Below are 5,280 nucleotides of genomic sequence, written 5' to 3' on the forward strand. Positions count from 1 at the left end.
TGCAATGTTTGAGGATTAGAACTAATGCATAAAAACTGGGTATGAAAGAAGTATGATCAAAGTGTTACTTGCCTTGCTGACGATCTGCAAATCCTAAAGACTCGTAGTAGCACGCTTCGCACTCCGGGTGTTCTATCGCAAAAAACAATAGCATACATAAGCAATCAAGCAAAGATGCACTGGTAAATCTCAAATAAGAAGATCTAATCAGAAAGTTCAACTTAAGAACTCCGGTTTGCAAAAAGAATCAAATCAAACGAAGCAACGAAACTCAAACTGCGAAAGAAACAGGATCCGATTACTAATCTGGACTAATGTCAAATTTTATAGTACCAAAATATTGTTCAAGTTGGTTAAACGGAAAGAGGGCTTCGAGATGAAGATCTAGGCGCTTGAATCGCCTGATTCTGATAAACGAGCGAAAAGATATGCTAGATCGAAAATTAGGGCAGAGATCGCGATTGAAAATAATCGCGGAAAAACCCTGGAAAAAGAAAAACTGACGAACAAGCTAACGAATGAACGTTCGCTGTCTGTGACTAACGGGTGAAAACTGTTCGTTAAAACGAACGTACGAACAAGTGTTCGCTAAGTAACTAATCCGGGAAAATAAAACCGATCTAAGAAAAAAATAACCGAGGGTTTCTAAAAAACAATACGGTTTTCTAAAGAAAACCAGCGGCTACCTCAGGATGTGTGACGGCGGCGGCGGCAACTTCGACGAGCGGCGCCGGCGAGCGGCGGCGCGGCGGCGCATGGATCGAGGCGCGGCGTCAGCGGATAGGGTTTGCGGGCACGGGCGCTGATGGGCTGGGGGGCTCGGGGGCACGGCTTATAAGGAGGCCGGCTGGGTGGAGTCCAGGCCGGGTACGGCCCGAAGTCGGTTCCCCTTTTTTTAAAATATTATTCCAGTAGAAAAACAAAGAAAAAAAAATACTAAACGGGCTCCAAAAATCCTGAAATAAATTTTCCCTGTCCTCTAAAAATAAGCCGGACAAGGTGAACATTTATTTGGGCCTATAATGCAATTTTGAAAAACACATATTTTTCCTAATTCAAATAAAATTGCAATAAAATCCAAATAAAATATGCAAATTGATTTTAATATTCTTCCTCTAATATTTCATTTATTTTGGAGAAGTCATATTATCTCCGCTCATATATTTTGGTATGAAATATTTTCGGAGAGAAAATTTATTAAAACCAAAGTGATCCTTGTTTCCATATTTGATAAATTCAAATGTGCAAACGGTGAAATCCCCCAACTCTCTTTGAGGGTCCTTGAGTGGCTTAGAATTTCGAGGATCGCAGGAGTCGAAATGCACAAAATATGATATGCATGAATGACCTATGTATAACATTCCAAATTGAAAATTTGGGATGTTACAAACCTACCCCCCTTAAGATGAATCTCGTCCTCAAGATTTGGGTTGGCTAGAAAATAGGTGTGGATGGTCTTTCCGTAGATCATCCTCTCGTTCTGAAGTAGCTTCATCCTCGGTATGATGGCTCCACTGAACTTTGCAAAACTTGATAACCTTGTTGCGAGTAAATCGACTGGAAAACTCAAGAATCTTGACAGGTTTCTCCTCGTAGGTCAAATCACTATCCAACTGTATTGCTTCTAGTGGCACTTTATCTCTCAGAGGGATATCGGCCATCCCTGCATGGCAATTCTTCAACTGGGAAACATGAAACACATCATGAACTCCCGACAATCCTTCAGGTAACTCCAACTTTTAGGCTACCTCTCCCATGCGTTCCAAATCATGGTACGGTCCCACAAATCTCGGTGCTAACTGTCCTTTAACTCCAAATCGTTTAACTCCTCGAAGTAGTGACACTCTCAGATATGCTCTGTCTCCGATTTCATAGACTACCTCCTTGTGTTTTGAGTCTGCATAACTCTTCTGTCTTGACTGTGCTATCTTTAGTCTATCTCGAATTAATTTAACCTTCTCTTCAGACTCCTTAATCAAATCGGGTCCAAACAGCTGTCGGTCTCCAACCCCGTCCCACATCAACGGTGTTCTGCACCTTCTTCCATAAGGGCCTCGAACGGTGCCATCTTTAAACTGGCCTGGTAGCTATTGTTGTATGAGAACTCTGCGTAGGGCAAATTATCATCCCAACTAGATCCATAGTCCAGTGCACAAGCTCTCAGCATGTCCTCCAGAATCTGATTAACTCTCTGTTTGTCCATCTGTCTGCGGGTGAAAAGTTGTACTGAACTCCAGCCTGGTTCCCGATGTCTGACGCAACTGGTGCCAAAACTTTGAAGTAAAATGTGTTCCTCTACCTGATACGATGGTCCTTGGAACTCTGTGCAGACATACGATACTGGTCATATATATCTTGGCCAACTTCGCACTCGTATAAGTGGTTTTCACTGGGATAAAGTGAGCTACTTTGGTCAAGCGGTCCACTACTACCTAGATAGAATCATATCCCGATCGGGTCCTGGGTAATCCGGTGATAAAATCCATGCCAAGTTTGTCCCACTTCCATTTGGGTGTCGGCATAGGCTGCAGTAGTCATGCTGGCTTCTGATGTTCTGCCTTCACTCTCCGACATACATCACATACGGCTACATACTCGGCAATATCCTTCTTCATTCCAGTCCACCAGAAACGCTCCTTCAAATCCAAATACATCTTGGTGTTTCCGGGGTGTATCAAGTATGGTGAGTCATGAGCTTCTTGTAATATCAACTTCCTGATCTCGGCATTATTGGGCACAAAAATACAGTCTTTGAACCACAAGGTGTTGTGCTCATCCTCACGAAAACCTTTGGCTTTCCCTTCGCTCATCTTCTCCTTTATCTCGGCAATTTCTTTGTCATCCTTCTGAGCTTCTCGAATTTTTCCCAACAATGTCGACTGCACTTCCATGGTTGTAACAAAACCTTTAGGAACTATCTCCAAACGAAGTTCCCTGAGATCCTCTGCTAAATCCTTTGGCATTCCTTCGCTTACGAGGGTGTCGACGTAAGTCTTCCGGCTCAAGGCGTCTGCTACAACATTGGCCTTGCCTGGATGATAGTGCAACTTCATATCATAATATTTTATAAGCTCCAACCATCTCCTTTGCCTGAGGTTCAACTCCTTATGGGTGAAAATGTACTTCAAACTCTTATGATCCATGTACACATCACAATGATTTCCAATAAGAAAATGTCTCCAGGTCTTAAGCACATGCACTACCGCTGCTAACTCCAAATCATGTGTGGCATAATTCATTTCGTGCGGTTTAAGTTGTCGTGAGGCATACGAAACAACTCTTCCGTCTTGCATAAGTACTCCTCCAAGTCCTAAGCGAGAGGTGTCGCAATACACTTGGAAATCCTTGCATATATCCGGCAGAATCAGCACTGGGGCTGTAGTCAAACGTTTCTTCAGCTCCTAGAAACTTGCTTCACATTCCTCAGTCCAATGGAACTTGGTGTCCTTCTTCAACAACGTCGTCATAGGCTTCGCAATCTTAGAGAAATTTTCAATGAATCTCCAATAGTATCCCGCGAGTCCAAGAAAACTGTGGATCTCTCCAATTGAGGTGGGTTCCAACCACTCAGTGACTGATTTCACCTTGGTAGGGTCCACTATTATACCTTCTCCTGATATAACATGTCCAAGAAATCCAACTTCCTTCAACCAAAACTCACATTTGCTAAACTTGGCATATAACTGATGTTCTCTGAGCTTCTCGAGAATTAAACGCAAATGCTCCTTATGTTCCTCCTCATTCTTTGAGTATACCAAGATATCATCTATGAACACCACGACAAACTTATCTAAGAACTCCATGAACACTTTGTTCATCATACTAATGAAATAGGCGGGGCGTTAGTCAATCCAAATGACATAACCATATACTCATATAGCCCATACCTTGTGGTGAACATTGTCTTCGGTATATCCTTTTCTCGAATCTTCAACTGGTGGTAACCTGATCACAGGTCGAGCTTCGAAAACACCTTTGCTCCTTGCAGCTGGTCAAACAAATCATTGATCATCGGCAGTGGGTACTTATTCTTGATCATTACTTCATTCAAGGCCCGAGAATCAACAACCATTCTAAGGGATTTATCCTTCTTCTCAACCAAGAGCACTGGGGCTCCCCATGGTGATGAACTTCGTCGAATGTAACCTTTCTCCAATAACTCCTTAATTTGTTTCTTGATCTCCTCCAGATCATTTGTGGGCATCCGGTATGGTCCCTTTGATATTGGCCCGGTGCCTGGTAATAGCTCTATCAAAAACTCTATGTCTCGATCTGGCGGCATGCCTGGTAACTCCTCTAGAAATACATACGGGTAATCCTTTATGACAGGCACTTCCTCCTAAACAACTCCCGTGAGAGTATGTACTTGGGTTCTCCTTGGCGAATGCCTAGAAACATACTTGATCCTTTTTTCCTCCGGGGTGGTAAGAAGAATTGACTTACTCGTGCAATCGATGTTTCCCCCATACATCGATAGCCAATCCATTCCCAGTATCACATCCAGTCCTTGTGACTCCAACATTATCAGGTCTGAGGGGAAAACATGTCTTCCAATGGTCAATGGCATCTGAAAACATCCTTGACTTGCCATATACTCAGCTCCTGGTGAACTTACTAACATGGGTGTCCTAAGTACCTTAGTGGGCAACTTATACTTATCCACGAATCCCCTTGATATGTATGAATGCGATGCACCAGTATCGAAAAGAACAATTGCAGTAAAAGACTTAACCAAAAACTTACCGATAACTGCATCTGGCTGCTCCTCAACTTCCTCCACGTTCACGTGGTTCACTTGTCCTCTGTTGAAAGGGTTGGGCTTCTTCCCAGCGCTTCCATTGCCATTGTCGTTCTTCAATTCTGGACAATCGTTGGTGTAGTGCCCAGTGTTCCCGCACTTGAAACAAGTAATGTGACTTTGATCCTTCTTGGCGGGTGTGGCTTAGTTAGAGCGGTTCTGATTGCTACTTGCTCCATTCCCATTCCCATTTCTTGGGCCATTATGATTATGCGAACCTCCTCCATTGTGGGTGTGGCCTCCATGGTTATGGACAAGTCCTCCCGAGTTCGGGGTGAGACGGGGCTTCTGCTGAGCTCCAGAGTTGTACTTTCCTTGTCCATACTTCCTCTTGTGGCTCTCTATCTGCTGCTGCTTCCCTTCAATCATAAGAGCCTTGTCTACCAACTCATGGTAGTTGTTGAATGTTGCCACCATCAACTGCATTCTCATCTCATCATTCAGCCCCTCCATAATCTTCTCCTGCTTCGCGGCATCTGTGG

The sequence above is a fragment of the Triticum urartu genome, chromosome 4 (genome assembly GCF_003073215.2).
Source record: "Triticum urartu cultivar G1812 chromosome 4, Tu2.1, whole genome shotgun sequence".
Classification (NCBI taxonomy): Eukaryota; Viridiplantae; Streptophyta; class Magnoliopsida; order Poales; family Poaceae; genus Triticum; species Triticum urartu.